Source organism: Papio anubis, chromosome 4 (genome assembly GCF_008728515.1).
Source record: "Papio anubis isolate 15944 chromosome 4, Panubis1.0, whole genome shotgun sequence".
NCBI classification, from domain to species: Eukaryota; Metazoa; Chordata; class Mammalia; order Primates; family Cercopithecidae; genus Papio; species Papio anubis.
In genome coordinates, this window is record NC_044979.1 from 126,739,940 (window position 1) to 126,760,529 (window position 20,590).

The 20,590-nt window shown below is 45.3% G+C and overlaps 1 long non-coding RNA gene across 2 annotated transcripts; it reads right to left on the reverse strand.

Annotated features, from left to right (window-relative positions):
* Positions 1–729: 729 nt before the first annotated feature.
* LOC110742697 lies at positions 730–19,765 on the reverse strand. Of its 2 annotated transcripts, XR_004183286.1 has the most exons (5): positions 15,818–19,765; positions 10,250–10,369; positions 5,909–6,015; positions 4,411–4,516; positions 730–2,344 (listed from the first exon to the last, which is right to left on the reverse strand). It is a non-coding gene; the product is annotated as an uncharacterized LOC110742697 (long non-coding RNA). The 2 variants fall into 2 exon arrangements; XR_004183285.1 differs by lacking the exons at positions 10,250–10,369; positions 15,818–19,765 and adding an exon at positions 6,154–6,894.
* Between the last annotated feature and the right edge of the window lie 825 nt (positions 19,766–20,590).

Genomic DNA, 20,590 nt, shown 5'->3' on the forward strand with positions numbered 1-20,590 from the left:
AAAAAATCCAGCTGCGTACTGCATCTATGTGTGAGATTCAAGACTTACCCAATTTGTTATTTTCATGTGTGAGGGTGACAATCCTAACATTCAGCTGGGTATGCATACAGAAAAGACAATCTCACCTGTGTGCTTGGCCCTGTGATGACACTCTCTGTATCGCTGAAGGGCATTATATGACATGTGAGAGTGGTAACCCCCTATAACTTTTTTTTTGGGGGGGGTGGATGAAGTCTCGCTCTGTCGCCCAGGCTAGAGTGCAGTGGCATGATCTCGGCTCACTGCAATCTCCATCTCCCAGGTCCAACTGATTCTCCTGCCTCAGCTTCCCAAGTAGCTGGGACTACAGGCATGTGCCACCATGCCCAGCTAATTTTTGTATTTTTAGTAAGGACAGGGTTTCACCATTTTGGCCAGGATGGTTTTGATCTCTTGACCTCAGGTGATTGCCCGCATCGGTCTCCCAAAGTGCTGGGATTACAGGCGTGAGCCACTGCTCCCAGCTCCCATAACTTTTTTTTTTTTCCTTGAGATGGAGTCTCGCTCTGTCACCTAGGCGGAAGTGCAGTGGTGCAATCTTGGCTCACTGCAACCTCTGCCTCCTGGGTTCAAGCAGTTCTCTGCCTCAACCTCCCAAATAGCTGGGATTACATGTGCCCTCCACCATGCCCAGCTAATTTTTGTATTTTTATTAGAGATGGGGCTTCATCATCTTGGCCAGGTTGGTCTTGAACTCCTGACCTCATGATCCACCCGCCTTGGCCCCCCAAAGTGCTGGGATTAGCGACCTGAGCCACCGCACTGGGCTGCCCATAACTTTTATATAAAGAGGAGACCCAGGGTCTTACCCGTTACACTAAGCCTCAGTACAAGAGACAGCATTGCTCATATTAGCCGGCTCAAGGAACAAAAGACATCGTCACACCTCTGAGCTTGGACAAGATATATATCAGAATCCCAGCTGTGGGTAGACAGTAAGCAGGAGAGTAACTTTACCTGGGGACTGGGAAAAAGACGTGTTATAATATTCCCTGAGGACTGGCACCAGGAGAGTCACATCACCTGAGTACCAGGCCAGGGATATGTCACAATTCCTTCTGGAAATCAGGACAAAGAAAGCAGTGTCACAATACCTGCATGCTGGGCCCAATGATATGTCACATTGCTCCCTGTAGGCAATATCCAGGCAGGAAAGATATATTTTCCCAATCGTGGACCCAGCAATATGTCACAATCTTCCTTGCGTGCAGGATGCAGGCAGAACAGGAGAGTCACATCTCAGTGACAGATGTGAGAATACTTTACAATGCCCCCCTGTTGGCAGGGCCAAGGCAGGAGTCTTAAATCCCACTCCTGTAGGGCTCAGCCATAGGTCTCAATACCCAATATATGCAAGGTGCAGGCAAATAAGACAGTCACATCACCTAGGTGTTGTGTCAAGTGACACACTCCAATCCCCTTTTTTGTCAGGGCCTAGGCAGAAGGAAAGAGTCACATCACCTAGGTGATGAACAAAATAATATGTCATAATACCCTTGCAGGCAAAGTGCAGGCAAAAGAGTTGCATCACCTAGGCTTTGATCCCAGTCATATGTCACAATGTAAAATGTATGCCGAGCCTAGGCAGGAGAAGAGAGTCACATCACCTAGCCTCTTGGCCCAGTGATACATCACAATCCCTTGGACAGAGCCCAAGCTGTAGAAGAGAGTCACATCATCACCTAGGTGCTGGGTCCAGCAATATGTCACAATAAACCCTAAGGGGAGGGCCCAGGCAGGAGAGTCACATCACCTAGGTGAGAGGCCTAGAGGTATATCACACTGCATCCTGCATTAAGACTAAGGAAGAAGAAAAAGAAAGTCATAAAGCCTGTGGGATAGACCAAGTTATATTTCACAATCATCCTAGTGAATATGGTTGAGGCATGAGTGGACAGCCACATGATGTAGGTGCTGAGCCAAGTAATTTGTCACAATCCCCTCTGTGATTAGGGACCAGGCAAGAGAAAAAAGTCAAATCACCTGGGTGATGGGTGCAGAGATATGTCACAATATGCCCTGTAGGCAGGGCTCAGACAAGAGAGTAACATCACTTTGGTGTTGGATTCAGAAATATGTCACAATGCCCCATGTAAACACGGCACAAGCAGGAGAGTCAGAAAAATTGAATGCGAGGCCTGCTAATATTTTATAATTTCCACTGTGGACAGGTTCAAAGAAGAAAAGGAGACTTACATAATCTAGGCTATAGGCCCAGTGATATATCATCATTACGTCTATTGACAGGAACCAGGCAAGAGTATCACATCACCTTTGTGCTAGGTGATTTGCTAGGTCACATCACCTAGGAGATGAACAGCAATATATTACTCTTTCTTCTCTGGGCATGGCCCAGGCAAGAGAGAAACATCACATTACTTTGGTACTGGGCCCAGAGATATATCACCATATTTCTTTTTTTTTTTTTTTTTTTTTTTTGAGATGGAGTCTCGCTCTGTCACCCAGACTGGAGTGCAGTGGCAAGATCTCGACTCACTGCAACCCCTGCCTTCCAGGTTCAAGCAAGTCTGCTGCCTCAGCCTCCTGAGTAGCTGGGACTACAGGCATATGACACCACACCTGGCTAATTTTTGTATTTTTAGTAGAGACGGGGTTTCTCCATGTTGGCCGGGGTGATCTCAATCTCCTGACCTTGTGATCCACCTGTCTCAGCCTCCCAAAGTGCTGGGATTACAGGCGTGAGCCACCACACCAGGCCAACACTATATTTCTTATAGGCAAAGACATGGTAAGCAGGGAGAGTCAAATCAAATAGTTGATGGTCCCAGAGATATGTCACAATGCCCCCATGTGGGCAGGGTTCAAACATGAGACACAGGTCACCTTGGTGCTGGTAACAGCAATATGTTACAATGCCTTCTGAGGGCAATGCTTAAGAAACAGAGTAACATTACCATCATGTTGGGCCCAGCATGATGTCACAATCTCCCCAATAAGCAAAACCTCAGAAGAGGAGAAGAGTCACATCAGCTAGGTACTGGACCAAGCCATATGTTACATTTTCCCCTGTGAGCCAGGACCAGGCAAAATAAGATAGTCATATCATTTGGGTGATAGGCCCATGATATGTCACAATTTTTGTATAGGCAGGGCTTAGGCAAGAAAGTTAAATCAAATGGGCATAGGACCAAGTGATACGTTACAGTGCCTCCCGTGGGCAGTATCAAGGCATGAGAGGAGACACATGACCCGGGTGCAAGTTTCAATGAAGTCAAAATGCCCTCTGTGGGCAGTGCCATGGAAGGAAAATAGAGTCACATGACCTAGGTTCTGTTATATGTCACAATCTCATATGTGGGCTGGGTCAAAGCAGTAGAGTCAAATCACTCAGGTATTGGACTGGGGCCTATGTAGCAATAACACCTGCAGGAAGGTCCAGGGATGAGATTTACAATTGCACACATCACAGTTCTATGTATAAGAGTTAACATCTCCTGTATGATGGATCTAAGTGTACGAGTTACAGTTTCAATGGCTGACAGAATCCATGCTTGAGAACCCCATTTTGTCCTGTGCACTGTGTCTTTTTAGTGGAGACACAGCCTCACAGGTGTGCTGAATCTTAACCTGAGTGTCATAAACCCACCTGTGGAACAGATCCACATATGAGAGTCAATTTTCCAACTTTCAACCACCTCAAGGTGTGAGATTTAGGACCTCAACAGTGGGCTGTGTTCATGTGGGAGAAAGACAATCTTTACAGTCACCTAGTTGTGCATATGAGTGTCAAAATCTCACTTGCGTGCTGGGCCCTATTAGAATACTTTCTGTACCACCTGAGGGCTTTATACAACATGCATAAGAGTCAAATTTTGCTCTGATTCCTTCATGCTGAAAAGGACCCATGATTGTACCTGCGGCCCTAAGCCCAAGTATGAGAGTCAACATCTTTCCTATTGACTGTGTCCAGAAAGGAGAGTCCTCACCTGCTCATAAGCCTAAACCCAACTTATAGGCAGGTGAGGACTCTCCTATCTGGACACAGACAATAGGAAATGAGTACCCATTCCAATTGTGGCTTGTTTTCCAGATATGACAGTCACAATTCAAACTGTGGACTGTGTTCGTGTGTGAGTTTCAGGACCTCAGCAGTAGGCTGTGTTTATGTCTGAGGGTAAAAATTCCAATGGCTGGTGAAATGCACATATAATAACACAATCTCACTTGTGTTCTGGGATCTGCAATAACACTGTAGTACCCAAATGTTCTATATGATATAGGAGAGTGGTAACTTACTATGACCTTTCCACAAAGAGGAGACCCACGATCACACTCATTTCCCTAAGCCTAACTATAAGAGACGGTATTTCTCCTATTGGTTGGTTCAAGGTATAATAGTCATTATTGCACCTGTGGGCTGGAACAAGATATATGTCACAATCCCTCCTCTCCGTAAGAAGTGAGCAGGACAGCCGCATCACCTAGGTGCTAGGCCATGAATATTTCACAACCTTTCCTGAAAGCAGAGACCAGACAGGAGAGTCACATCATTTGTGTGTGTGGCAGAGAATATTTTAAAATCTCTTCTTGAAAGCAATGCAGAAGAAGCAGAATCATTTCATCTGGATGCTGGGCCCAGCAATATGTCACAGTGCTCCCTGTAGGAAAGGCCCGGGCAGAAGAGATATGTCTATCAGTTGCTGCATGCAAAAATATGTCACAATTTTTCTTGTTGGCAAAATGCAGGCAGAAATGAAGAGTCACAACTTTTAGGTGATGGATGCAATTTTTAGGGAATGGATGGATTTCACAAGGATCCCTGCAGGCAGGGTTCAGGCAGGAGACTCGCATTCCCTAGGTTCTGGGTCTAGCAATATGTCATAGAACCAAAAATATGTGGGGCAAAGCAAAAAGAGGGGAGTTACATCATCTAGGATTTTGGTCCACCAATATGTCACTGATATTGTTTGGCTCTGTATCCCCATCCAAGTCTCATCTTGAATTGTAATCTTTATAATTCCCACATGTAAAGGGAGGGACCAGGTGAGGGTAATTAAATCGGGGGGTGGTTTATTCCATGCTGTTCTCGTGATAGTGAGTTCTCACAAGATCTGATGGTTTTATAAGGGGCTCTTCCTTCTTTGCTTAGCATTTCTCCTTCGTACCACCTTGTAAAAAAGGTGCCTTGCTTTTCCTTTGCCTTCCACCATGATTGTAAGTTTCCTGAGGCCTCTCCAGTCATGCTGAACTGTAAGTCAATTAAACCTCTTTCCTTTATAAAGTACCTAGTTTTGGCAGTTATTTATAGCAGTATGAGAATGGACTAATAAAGTCAGTATCCCCTTTTGGCCATGCCCAGGCAAAAGAGAAGAGTCACATCTTCTAGGTGATGAACAAAAATATATGACAGAATGCCCTTGTGTGTAGGCCCCATGCAGAAAATTCATAAAACCTAGGTGTTGGCCTCAGTCATATATCACAATATGCAATGTATGCAAGGTCCAGGCAGTAGAAGAGAGTCACATCACCTGGATCTGAGCCCAGCAATATGTCAAAATCTCTTATTGGACAAAGCTCAAACAATAGAAGAGAGTCACATTGCCTTGGTATGTCTAATGATACATTACAATTCTTTCTTGGTCAAAGCCCAATCAGTAGAAGAGAGTCAATTCACATAGTTTTGGGTTCAGCAACATGTCACAATATCCTTTGAGGAGAGGGCTCACGCAGGAGAGTCACATCACCTGAGTGACAGGCCCAGAGATATGTCACAATTTACCCTTTGGGAAGGGCTCAGAAACAACGGGAGAGTCACATAACCTAGAGGCTGGGCCCAGCTATATGTCACAATCACCCCAGTTGGCAGAGCCCAGGCATAAGAGAAATGTCACGTCATGTAGTTGCTTACCTAAGAGATGTGTCACAATTTTCACTGTGAATAGGTCCCAAGAAGAAGAGTCACATTATCCAGGTAATGGATCCAGAGATATGTTACAATGCTCCCTGTGGGTAGAACTAAGAAAAAAAGGAAAATTACATAACATAAAGGCTGAGTTTAGCTATGTCAATTATCTCAGTGGGCAGGCCCAAGGCATGAGAGAAAAATCACATCATTAGTAAGTGCAGGGCCAGGTGAAATGTCACAATACTTACCAGGTACAGGACGCAGAAAGAAGAGGAGGGTCACATCATTTAGGTGATGGGCCCAGAGTTAAGTCACAGTGAGTTTTGTGGGGAGGGACCAGGCAAAAGAATCACATCACCTCACTGCTGGGCCCAGCAATAAGTCACTTTCTCTTCTGTGAGCACCATCCAGGCAGAAGAGGGAGTCATATCACCTAGGTGCTGGGCCCAGAGTTATGTCCCCACTTGGCCTCCCAAAGCACTAGGATTTGCCTCTCCTACAGTCAAAGCCAAAGAAAGAGAAGAGAATAACCTCAAATAGTAAATGGGCCCAGAGATATGTCACAATAGCCCCTGTGGGCAGGGTCCAGGCAGGAGACTCACATCACCTTGGTGCTGGGCCTAGCAATATGTCACAATGAACTTCAGAGTTCAGGGCCAAGGCAAAAGTGTAGCTACAACTTAGTGTTAGGCCCAGTGATATGTCACAGTCTTCCCTGTTGGTAGAACCTAGGAAAAAGAGAAGAGTCACATCAGCTAGGTGCTGGGCCCAGCAGTAAGTCACAGTCTCCTCTGTAAGGACCAGGCAGGGGAAGAGAATCACATTGCCTGTGTGACAGATGCAGAGGTATGTAACATGATGCCTCCATTAAGCAGGGCTGAGGCAGGAAAGTTACATCATTTGGGTGTTGGATGTAGCAATATGTCCAATTTTTTTTTTTTTTCTAAACAGAGCCTTGCTCTGTTGCCCAGGCTGGAGTGTGATGTCACGATCTCAACTCACTGCAACCTCCGCCTCATGGGTTCAAGCAATTCTCCTGCCTCAGCCTCTTGAGTAGCTGGGATTACAGGTGCATGCCAACACGCCCAGTTAATTTTTGTATTTTTAGTAGAGACGGAGTTTCACCATGTTGGCAAGGCTGGTCTCAAACTCCTGACCTTGTGATCCACCCACCTTGACCTCCCAAAGTGCTGGAATTACAGGCATGAGCCACCGCACCCAGCCAACATTTTACAATTTTCCTGGGAACAGGGCACAGGCAGAAGCCATCTACTACCAAGATGCAGAACCCAGCAACATGTCGCAATGCCCCTGTTAGCAGTGCCAAAGCAGAAGGGGAGGCCCACATAACCTTGGCGCAAAGCCCAGCGATATAGCAAAATGCCCCTGTGGGCAACGCCAAGGCAGTAGAATAATGTCACATCATGTAGTTTCTGGGTTAAGCAACATGTCTCAATTCCACCTGTTGTGCCCAGCTAGGAAAGTCAAATCACTCAGGTACTGGGCAAAGAAATGTTTTACAATCACATCTGCATAAAGGCCCAGGGATAAAATTAACAATTATGTACATGTCCCAGTCCTAGGTATTAGAGTCAACACCGCCTGTATGTAAGGTCCAAGTACATGAATCACAGTCTCAACAGGCAACTGGATACATGCTTGGGAGCTACAATCCCTCAAGTCCACTGTATATTCTTCATAGAGTCACAGCCTCACAGGTTTGCTGAATCTTGGCCTGAGAGTCACAAACCCACCTGTGGACCAGATCCATGTATGGGAGTCCATTTTCCAACTTTTGACTGCCTCTGGGTATGAGATTCAGGACCCCAACATTGGCTGTATTTATGTGGTTAAATGACAATCTTTATTGTTGGCCGGGTGTGCACACAAGTGTCACAATTTTACTTGTGTACTGGACATTGTAGGGACCCTCTCTGTCTTACTGAGGGCATCACACAGTATGCATGAGAGTTGCAATCTGCTCTGAAACCTTTGTACTTGGATCCAGAGATATGTCACAATGCTCTAGGTTTATAACCGTATTTGGGCTTATAACCACTATCTTACCTGTGATTGTAAGCACAGATATGAGACTGAACATCTCTTAAAATGACTGGCTTTAGATAGGAGGGTCTTTACCTGCCTACAAGCTCAGTTTAGAAATTAGTAACCATGGGCTGGGCGTGGTGGTTCATGCCTGTAATGCCAGCTCTTTGGGAGGTCGAGGCGAGTGGATTGCCTGAGGTAAGGAGTTCGAGACCAGCCTGGCTGATATGATGGAACCCCATCTCCACTAAAAATATAAAAATTAGCCAGGTGTGGTGGCAGGCAGCTGTAATCCCAGCTACTGGTGAGGCTAAGGCAGGAAAATCCCTTGAACCTGGGAGGTGAAGGTTGCAGTGAGCCAAGATTGCACCATTGCACTCCAGCCTGGGCGACAAGAGCGAAACTTTGTCTCAAAATAAAAAAAAGAAGAAAAAAAAAAGAAATGAGTAACCATTCCAACTGTGGCCAGATGTTCAGATGTTCACATATGTAATCACAAATCTAATTGTGGACTGCATCCATAAGTTGGATTGAGGATGTCACCATTGGGCTCTCTTCATGTGTCAAGGTGACAATGCTAATAGTTGGCTGGGTGTGCACATGAGAAGAAAAATCTCCCCTGTGTGCTGGGCCTGAATTTACACTCTCTGTATCACCCAAGGGCTTTATACAATGTGGGAGAAAGTGGTAATTCTTTATGATCGTTGTACAAAGAGGAGACTCAGCATCTTACCTCTTTCCCTCAGCCTAGCTATAAGATAGAGTATTTATTTTTACTAACTAATTTGAGGAATGAGAGTCATCATCACACATAGAAGTTAGGCCAAGATATATGTCACAATGTCATTAGTTGGTAAGGATTGAGCAGGAGAGTCACATCAACCGGTTGCTGGGAGAGGAATATGTCACAATCTTCCATATGGGCAGAATGCAGGCTGAAGAGGGGAGTTACATCTCCTTGGTGACAGATGCAGATATATATTACAAGGCCCTGTGTGTGACGATGCAGGTATTTATCACAAGGCAGTGCCCAGGCAAGAACTTCCCATTCTGAAAGTTTTGGACCCAGCAATATGTCACAATATCCAAAGTATATGGATTTGAGAAAAAAAGAGAGTCAAATCTCAGAGGTGTTTGGTCCACTGATGTGAGGCCCAGGAAGAAGAGGAGAGTTACGTCACCTAGGTGATGAATAAAAAAAAAGTGTCATAATACCCCTATGGCCAGATCCCATGCAGAAGAGTCTCATTGGACCAAGCCATATGTCACAATACATAATATATACAGCACCCAGGCAGAAGATGAAAGTCACATCACCTAGGTGCTAGGCCCAGTGGTACATCACAGTCCCTTTCAGGGCATAGCTCAAGCAATAGAAAAGAGTCACATAAACTAGGTGCTGAGTTTGGCAATTTGTCACAATACCCTTTGAGGGTAGGCCCCAAGAAAAAAACTCACATCGCCTAAATAAGGGGGGCATAGATATGCCGCAATGTCCCCTGTGGGTATGGCTCAGGAAGAAGTGAGTCACGTAAGTTTAGGGCTTGCCCAAACTAGATATTACAATCGCTCCAGTGGGCAGTGCTGAGAAATAAGAGGAGAATCATAAAAGGTAGGTGGTGGGCGGGCACGGTGGCTCACGCCTATAATCCCAGCACTTTAGGAGGCCGAGGCAAGCGAATCACCTGAGGTCAGGAGTTTGAGACCAGCCTGACCAACATGGAGAAACCCCATCCCTACTAAAAATACAAAATTAACTGAGTGTGGTGGCGGGCGCCTGTAATCCCAGCTACTTGGGAGGCTGAGGCAGGAGAATCGCTTGAACCCAGGAGGCGGAGGTTGCAATGAGCCAAGATGACACCATTTTACTCCAGCCTAGAAATCAAGAGCAAAACTGCAACTCAAAAAAAAAAAAAAAGAAAAAAAAAAATGTAGGTGCTGGGCCAAGCCATATGTCACAATCCCTGCTGTGGACGGGTCCCAGAAAGAAGAGAAGAGTCTCATTATCCAGGTAATTGGCCCAGAGACTTGTCACAATAACTCCTGTGGGCAGGGATCCGGCAGAAGAATCACATCACCTGTGTGCTGAGCCCAGGAATAAGTCATTCTCTCTTCTGTGGAAATTGCCCAGACAAGAATAACAAGTCATATCACCTAGGTATTATGACCAGAGATATGTCACAATCTTTCCTATGGGCAAATCCCAGGAAAGAGAAGAGAGACACATTAAATAGTTGATTGGCCCAGAGATATGTCACAATGCCCCTGTGGGCAGGTTTCAGGCAGGAGACACATCACCTTGGTTCTGGGCTCAGCTATATGTCACAATGTCTTCTGACGGCAGGGCCAAGGCAAAAGAGTAATGTCACCTTGGTGCTGGGCACAGTGATATGTCACCATTTCCCTTATGGGCAGAACCTAGAAAAAAGAGGAGAGTCACATCAGCTGGATTCTGGGCGTAGCAATATGTCACAATACCCGCTGTGAGCAAAGACAGGTAGAAGAAGAGTGTGACATCATGGAGCCTCCTGTAGGCAGGGTCATGGCAAGACAGTTACATTACCTGCATGCAAGGCCTAGTGATATGTAACAATGTCTACTTTGGGCAGTGCCAAAGCAGAAGAGAAGACTCATATCACCTGGGTGCAAGGCCCAGTGATATGTCACAATGCCCACTGTGGGCAGTGCTGAGACAGAAGACTAGATCACATTACCTAGGTGCCGGGTCCAGCAGCATGGCACATTTTGAACTGTGAGCTAGACCCAGGCAAGAGAAATCACTTAAGACCTGGATAGAGACTTATTTAACAATCACACCTGTAGGAAGGTGCAGGGATGATATATTAACAAGCCCACACATGTCCGGGTTCTAGGTATGAAAGTCAACACCTCTTGTATGTTGGGTTTAAGTATATGAGTCACCATCTCAGCAGTGGACTGGATCAGTGCATGGGAGCCTCAATCTTTTCTGCAGACTGTCTCACCTTAGTAGTCATAGTCTCACAGGTTTGCTGAATCTTAGCCTGAGAGTCACCAAAACACCTGTGGACATGATCCACCTATGAGAGTCAATTTCCAACTTTTGACTGCCTCCAGGTGTGAGATTCAGAATCTCAATAGTGGGCTGTGTTCATGGGAAATAACAATCTTTACTGTCAGCAGGATATGCATATGAGTGTAGGGTCAATCCTCTTGGGAGAGATTGACCCAACATACAAGATATGTTGACACTCCCACCTAGAACTGGGACATGTACGGGATTGTAATCTTATTCCTGGACCTTCCTGCAAGTGTGATTGTTACATACACCTCTACCTAGCATGTAAGTGGTTTGCCTCTGCTGCCTGGAGTGAACTCACAGATAAAATTGTGACATATTGCTCGACCCTGCACCTAGGTGGTGTGACTCTATTCTCAAGCCTTGGCACTGCCCACATGAAGAATTGTGACATATTGCTGGGTCTTGCACCCAAGTTATGTGAGTCTTTTCTTCTGCCTTAGTGTTGTATACAGGGAGCATTATGACATATTGCTGCACCATGTCTCAAGGTTTGTGGTTCTTCTGCCTGTGCCTTGCCCACATGGGCCAATGGGACATACTGCTGAGTCTAACACTTAGGTAATGTAACTCTCCTGCTGGGCACTGCTTACAGGAAACACTGTGATATATTTGTGTACCTATCAACCAGGTTACATAAATCTCTTCTCCTTCCTGATTCCTGACGCTTAGGTAATGAAACTTCCCTGCCTGGGAACTTCTTACAGAGGACACTGTGATACATGTGTGTACCCATCAACCATGTTACATAAATCTCTTCTCCTTCCTGATTCCCGCTAACAGAGGGGATTGTGGCTCTTCTATTCTTTTTAGGTTCTGTCTTCAGGGAAAATTGTGACATATCACTAGGCCCAACACTAACACAATGTTACTCTTTTGCTTTGGCCCTGACCTCCAAAGGCATTCAGCCCTATTGCTGGGCCTAGCACCAAAATGATGTGCCTCTTTTGCCTGGAGACACATTGTGACATATCTCAAAGCTTATCAACTATTTGATGTGATCTCTATTCTTACTTGCACTTTGCTTATGAAAGATTGTGACATACCTCTGTCTCTGGGTCCCCTCCTTCTGGACAAACCCCCCCAGAAAAAAAAATATGACTTATTGCTGACCTCAGCACACAAGTGATGTAATTCTTCTGCCTGGTCCCTACCCATAGGGAGCATTGTGACATATTTTTTAATCTACAAATTTTTGATGCAACTTTTCTCTTTTACCTTAATCCTCCACATGGTCCCTGCCCACCCAGCGCATTATGACATAGCTCTAGGCCCCTCATCTATTGGATGTGATGCTCTTTTCATACCTGGGCTTTGCCAAAAAGTGAGATTCTGATATATATCTGTGGGCTCAGCACCTAAATAATGTGACTCTCCTCCTTTGCCTGGGTCCTGTATTCATTGTGTGTTATGACATATGGCTGAGTCCAGTACCTACATGATGTGACTCTCCTGCCTGGGTTTTGCCCACAGGGTATTTTAAAATATCTTTTTCTTTATTACCTAGGTGATGTGACTCTCTTATTCCACCAGAGCCTTGCCAAATAGAAGGATTGTGACATATCACTGAACACAGCACCTAGGTCATATGACTCTCTCCTCTTGCCTGGGCCTCACATATTTTGGGTATTGTAACAAATTGCTGGGCCCCACCACTAGAAGATGGGAGGCTTGTGCATGGAACCTGCCTACGTGGGGGCCTTTTGATATTTATCTGTATCTGTCACTTAGAAGATGTGACTTTCCTACCTGCACCGTGCCCACAAGGAAGATTGGGAACTATCACTAGGCCATGTGCCCAGGTTATGTAACTCTGCTGCCTGTGTTCTACTTTCAGGAAGAAGTTGTCACAACCTCTTCTACAGGCAATGCCCAGGTAAGAGTAGAGAATTACATCAAATAGTTGACAGACCCAGAGATATGTCACAATGTCCCCTGTGGACAGAGTTCAGGAAAGAGATTCACATCACATTGGTGCTGGGTCCAGCAATATGTCACAATGCCTTCTGAGGGCAAGGCCAAACCAAAGAGAAAAGAGTAATGTCACTTTGGTGCTTGGCCCAGTGATATTTTACAATCCCCTCCCCCATAAGCAGTGATCAGGCAGAATGAGAGTGTCATATCACCTGGGAGATGCACGTAGAGATATGTCACAATGCCCCCTATAGTCAGGGTCTAAGCAGGAGAGTTACATTACCTGGGTTTTGGACTAAATAATATGTTATAATGCCTTATGTGGGCGGGGCACAGGCAGGAGAATTACATACCTTGGGTGTGGAGCCTAGTGATATGTCACAGTGCCCCCTGTGGGCAGTGCCTAGGCAGGAGAGGAAATTCACATCACCTGGTTACCAGCCCAAGCAATTGGTCACGATATTTTTGTGTGTGTGTGTGTGTGGCCAGGGTTCAGGCAGAATGAAGAGCTACATCTCCTAGGTGATAAACACAGAAACATGTCAAAAGGCCCCCTGTGGACAGGGCCCAAGCAGAAGCCTCCCACCCCCTAGGTGTTGGGCTAAGAGATACATCACAGTACCCAGAACATGCTGAGCCCAGGAAAACAAGAAGAGTCATATTACCAAGGTGCTGGGTCCAGTTATATGTCACAATGCCCCCTTCTGGCAAAGCTCAGGCAGAAAAGGAGAGTCACATAACTTAGGCAATGAATAAAAAGATAATACCCCTAAGGGCAGGGCCCATCAAGGACAGTTGCATAACCTAAGTGTTGTACCTAACCCTATGTCTCAATACACAATGTATGAAGAACCCAGGTAGGAGGGGAGGGTCACATTGCCTAGGTGTTAAGCCCAGCAATACAACAAAATCCTTTTTTTAGGCAGAGCCCTAGCAGCAGAAAAGAGTCAGATCACCTAGGTACTAGGTCCAGCAATATGTCACAATATTCCTTGAGGAAAGAGCCGAGGTAAGATAGTAACATCATCTAGGTGAAAGGCCTAGTAATATTTCACAGTCTTCTCTGGAGACAGAACCCAGAAATAAGAGGAGTCACATCAGCTAGGTGCTGGGCACAGTGAAATGTTATGTTGGGTATAACTACATGAGTCACAGTCTCAGTGGTGGACTGGATCCAAGCATGAGAGCCTCAATCCATCCTGTGGACTGTGTCTTCTTAGTAGAGAGATGGCCTCACAGGTTTGCTAAATGTTGGTTTGAGAGTCACAAACCCAAATGTGAACCCAATCTATATATGAGAGTCAATTTCCCCTCTTAACTGCCTTTGGGTGTGAGATTAAGAACCTCACCAGCAGACTGTGTTTATGTGGAAGGATAGAAGTTGATGCTATTGGCTGGGTATGCATGAGTGTCACAGTCTCAGCTGTGTGCAGTGCCCAGGCAGAAAAGAAGAGTCCAATTGCCTAGGTGTAGAATTAGAGATTTTAATCTCTTTTATTAATGTCTTCTGATACTTCTATGGGCAAAGTCCATTGAGGAGAGCCACATAATCTATGTTTTGGACCCAGCCATACGTCACAATGCACAATGTATTCAGGGCCCAGGCAGAAGAGGGGAGTCAAATAACCTAGGTACTGGGCCCAGTGATACTGCAAAATACCTCCTTGGACAGGGCCTAAGCAAAGGAGGAGAGTCATATCACATCAGTGTGTGTGCAAAAATATGTCACAATACCCTCTGAGTGAATGGCTCAGTCATGAAATCCATGCCACCTACGTGAGGGGTTCGATAATATGTTGCAATTTTTTCCGTGTGTAAGGCTCAGTAAGAAAAAAAGAGTCACAGGCCGGGCGCGGTGGCTCAAGCCTGTAATCCCAGCACTTTGGGAGGCCGAGACGGGCGGATCACAAGGTCAGGAGATCGAGACCATCCTGGCTAACCCGGTGAAACCCCGTCTCTACTAAAAAATACAAAAAACTAGCCGGGCGAGGTGGTGGGTGCCTGTAATCCCAGCTACTTGGGAGGCTGAGGCAGGAGAATGGCGTAAACCCGGGAGGCGGAGCTTGCAGTGAGCTGAGATCCGGCCACTGCACTCTAGCCTGGGCGACAGAGCGAGACTCCGTCTCAAAAAAAAAAAAAAAGAAAAAAAGAGTCACATAACCTAGGGGCTGGGCCCAGCTTCATGTCACAATCACTCTAGCTGGAAGAGCCAGAGAATGAGAGGAGTGTTACATCACACAGGTGCTGGGCTCAGCAATATGTCACAATTCCCGCTGTGGACAGGTCTCATGAAGAAAAGGAGAGTCACACCATCTAGCTGATAGGCCCAGAGATATGTCTTAATGACTCCTGTCAGCGAGAACCAGGCAGAAGAATCACATCACCTGTGTGCTGGTCAAAAGTTACTCTCACTTCTGTCGGCACAGCTAGGCAAGAGAGGAGAGTCATATCACCTAAGTGAGGGGTCCATATATGTGTTCTAATTTTTTATTTGTGTAGGGCTCAGAAAAAAAAAGGAGAGTCACAAAACCAAGGGTTTGGGCCCAGTTATATGTCACAATCACCACAGTGGGCATAACCCCAGTATGAGAAGAAAGTCACCTCATGTAGGTGCTGGGTCTACCAATATGTCACAATCTTCACTGTGGACAGGTCCCAGGAAGAAAAGGAGTGTCACGTAATCTAGATGATGGGCCCAGAGATATGTCACAATATCTCCAGTGGGAAAAGCCCAGGCAAGAGAAGAGCACTCCATCAAATAGTTGATGGGTGTAGAGATACGTCACAGTGCTTCCTGCAGCCAGGATCCACGTAGGAGACTCACAGCACCTTGGTTCTGGGTCCACAATATGTCCCAACGCTTTCTTTTGGTAGGGCCAAGGCAGAAAACTTACATCACCTTTGTGTTCAGCCCAGCAATATGGCAAAATCTCTCCTGTGGACAGAACCTTGAAAAAAGAGAAGAGTCACATCAGCTAGGTGCCAGGCTAGTGATATGTCACAATCCCCACTGTGAACAGGGATAAAATAGGAGAAGAGAGTCATAACACCTGGGTGATTGGCATGGAGATATGTCACAATGTCCCCTATAGGTGGGACTCAGGCAGGAGAGTTAAATTGCCTTGATGTTGGACCCAGCAATATGCCCCAGTAACCCATGTGCTTGATGTTAGATCCAGCAATATGTCCCAATGACCCATGTGGGCAAGGCACAGGCTGGAGAGTCACACAACCTGGATGTGGGGGCCAGCAATATGTCACAATGCTGCCAGTGGGCCATGCTAAGAAAGGAGAGGAGACACACATCACCTGGGTGCAAGGTCAAGCAACGTGTCACAATACTCACTGTGGGCAATACCAAGGCAGGAAAATAAAGTCACATCTCCCAGGTGCTGGGTTCAGCAATATGTCATAATACTGTCTGTGAACTGGGCCAAGGCAGGAGAGTCGAATCGCTCAGGTGCTGGGGAGAGGCATATTTCACAATCACACTTGCAGAAAGATCAAGGGATTAGGTTAACAATTCAATCTAGGTGATGAAAGAAAATTTATGCAATAACACTTCTGTGGGAAGAGGCCATTCAAAAGAGTCAGATCACTTCAGTGTTGACCCACCCAAATGTCACCATACACAATGTATCCAGGGTCCAGAAAAGAGAGGAGAGTTACGTTACAAATTGCTGGGTCTAATGACAATTCTTTTTTCTTTTCTTTTCTATTTATTTATTTTTTTTTGCAGAACCAAGGCAGAGATTAATAGTCACATTGCATAGTTGATGGATGAAGAAACATGTCACAAGACCCCCTGTGGGCAGGACTCAGGCAGGAGCCTCCCATCCTTTAGGTGTTTTTCCCAGTAATATGTCACAATACACAAAATACAATAAACTGAGGCAAAAGAGGAGGGTCACATCCCCTAGGTGCTGGGTCCAATGATATGTCACAATCTCCAATTTTGGGAGAGCAAGGGCAGAATTGTCATATCACCTAGGTGATGAATGAAAAGACACATCATAATACCCCTGTGAGCAGGGGCCATGCAAAAGAGTCGAATCACCTAGGTGTTGGACCTAGTAGTATGTCACGATAACCAACAAATGTGGGTCCCAGGAAGGAGAGAACAGGTACATATCTGAGTGCTTCACTAGCAATAAATCACACTCTCTGCCTGGAAAAAGCTCTAGTAGTATAGGAGGGTTACATTGCCTAGGTGCTGGGTCAAGCTATATGTCACAATACCACCAGAGGTGATGGCCCAGGCAGGAGTCACAATACCTAGGTGAGGGGTCCAGAAATATGTCCCAATTTTCCCCATGGGCAAGGTTTAGGGTAGAGGAGAGTAGCATAAACTATGAAATCAGGTCTTGGGCAAAGCAATATGTCACAACAACCACTGTGGACAGGTCCCAGGAAAAAGAGGAGTGTCACATTATCAAGGTGATAGCCCCAAGGTATACAATACCTACACCTATCATGATGACCTCTGTGGGCAGGGACCAGACAGAAGTATCATATCATCTGTGTGTTGGGCCTAGAGATAAGGTCACCCTCACTTCAGTGGGCGTGTCCCAGGCAGGAGAGAACTAGGTGCTAAACCTAGAGATATGCCATAATCTTTCCTATGGGCAAATACCAGGTAAAAAAGGAGAGTCACACCAAATAGTAGATGGGCCCAGAGATATGTCACAATGCCTCATGTGACCAGGGTCAAGACAGAAGACTCATATCACCTTGGTGCTTGACCCAGCATTAGTTCACAATACCTTCTAAGGGCAAAGTAGAAGAGTAATGTCACTTTAGTGATGGGCCCAGCAATATGTCACAATCTCTTCTGAGGGCAGAAATTATGAAGAAGAGAAGAATCATCTCAACTAGTTGCTGAACCAAATAATATGGCACAATACTCCCCTGTGAGCTGAGATCAGGCAGAAAAGAAGTCACATAACCTGCATGATGAATGTAGAGATGTCACAATGCCCTCTCTAGGTAGAACCCAGGCAGGAGAGTTACATCACCTGAATGATGGACCCAGTCAAGTGTCGCAATGGCCCACGTGGGCAGAACACTGGCAAGACAGTCACATAAGCTGGCAGTGTGGCCCAGTAGTATGTCACAGTTCCGTCTGTGGGAAGCACCAAGGCAGGAGAGGCGAGTCATCTTATCTAAGTGAAAGGCCCAGCAATATGTCACAATGCCTTCTGAAAGCAGGGCCAGTGCAGCAGAGTAATGTAACCTTGGTGCTGGGCAAAATGATATGTCACCATCTTCCCTGTAGGCAGAACCCAGTAAGATGCAAATAATAAAATCACCTCAGTGCTGGGCCCAGTGATAGGTCACAATTACCCCTGTGAGTGGAAACCAGACAGGAGGAGAGTCACATCACCTTGGTGATGGCTGCAGTGGTATATCACAATGTTCTATGTAGCCAGGAATCAGGCAGGAGAGTAACATCACCTGGGTTCTGAACCCAGAAATACATCACAATTGCCCACGTGGGTAGGCACAAGAGTCACATAAAATCCATAACAATCCCATTTGTTGGTTGGGGCAGGCAAGAGTATTAAGTCACTCAAATGCTGAGCAGAGGCATACATCACAATCACACCTGCAGGAAGCTCCAGGAATAAGATTAACAATCTATCTTGCACATGCCCTAGTTCTAGGTATAAGAGGCACTGTCTCCTGAATGTTAAGTCTATGTGCATGAGCCACAGTCGCAATGGTCAACTGGATCTCTGCATGAGGGCCTCAATCCTTCCTATGGACTGTGTCTCTGTAGTGAAGTCACAGCCTTTATAGGTGTGCTGAACCTTGATTTGAGAGTCACCAGCCTACCTGTAGACCAGATCCACATATAAGTAAGAGTTCATTTTCCAACTTTTACCTGCCTCCTGGTGTGAGATTCAGAGCCTCCACAGTGGGCTATGTCTATGGGGAAGAATGACATCTTTTCTGTCAGCTGGGTATGAATACAAGTGTCACTATCTCATATATGTGCTGTTCCCTGTTATGACACACTCTGTACCACCCAAGAGCTTTATACAGTATGCATGAGAGTCACAATTTACTCTAGAATCTTCGTGCTGGTATGGAAACATTATTCTACCTGTGGCCCTAAGCCCAAGTATTAGAGTCAACATCTCCTTAATTGGCTGGGTCCAGATAGGAGAGTTTTTACCTGCCTACAAGCTGGGTTAATAAATGAGTCACCATCCAAACTGTGGCCAGATGTTCACATATGGCTGTCAGAATTCCAACTATGAACTGCATTCACGTGTGAGATTTAGGAACTCACCAGGAGGCTCTATGTGTGAGAGTGACACGCCTAACAGTTGGAAGGGTGTCCATATGAGAAACAATATCTCTCTTGTGTCCTGGGCCCTGTAATGACACTCCCTGTACCACTGCAGGGCTTTACACCATATGTGAGAAAGTGATGATTTTCTATGAGCTCTCTACAAAGAGGACTAAGCCTAGCTATAAGAGACGGTCTCTCTCTCTCTTTTAAAAGAAATAAATAATAATTTTTTAAGTTCTTGGGTACACGTGCAGAGTGTGCAGTTTTGTTACACAGGTAAATGTTGTCATGGTGATTTGCTGCACTTATCGACCCATAACCTAGATATTAAGCCCAGCATCCATTAGTCATTTTTCCTGATTTTCTCCCTCCATCTGCTTCGCCAGACAGGTTCTAGTGTGTGTTGTTCCCTACCGGTGTCTATGTGTTCACATGGCTCATTTCCCAGTTATAAATGAGAACACGTGGTGTTTGGTTTACTGTGCCTGTATTAGTTTGCTGGGGATAAGAGCTTCCAGCTCCATTTATGTCTCTGCAAAGAAAATGACCCTGTTCTTTTTTACAGCTGCATAGTATTCCATGGTGTATATGTACATTTTCTTTATCCAGTCATTCATTGATAGGCATTTGGATTGATTCCATGTCTTTGCTATTGTGAATAGTGCTGCAATGAACACACACATGCATGTATCTTTGTAATAAAATAATTTATATTCCTTTGGGTATATACCCAGTAATGGGATTGCGGGGTCAAATGGTATTTCTGGTTCTAGGTCTTTAAGAAATTGTCAAAGTGTCTTCCACAATGATTGAACTAATTTACATTCCCACAGTGTAAAAACATTCCCATTTATCTGCAGCCTTGCTAACATCTGTTGTTTCTTGACTTTTTAATAAGTGCCATTCTGACTGGTGTGAGATGGTATCTCATTGTGGTTTGATTTGCATTTCTCTAATGATCAGTGATGTTAAGCTTTTTAAAAAATGTTTTTTGGCCACATAAATGTCTTCTTCTGAGAAGTCTCTGTTCATGTCCTTTGCCTAATTATTGATGGAGTTTCTTTTTTTAAAAAAATGTGTTTAAGTTTCTTCTAGATTCTGGATATTAGACGGTCACATGGATAGATTACAAAACCCTTCTCCCATTCTGTAGGTTGCCTGTTCACCCTGACAATAGTTCATTTTTCTGTGCAGAAGCTCTTTAGTTTAATTAGATTCCATTTGTCATTGTTTGCTTTTGTTGAAATTGCTTTTGATGTTTTTGTCATAAAATCTTTGCCCATGTCTATGCCCTGAATGGTATTGCCTAGATTTAGGATTTTTATAGTTTTGGGTTTTACACTTAAGTCTTTAATCTATCTTGAGTTAA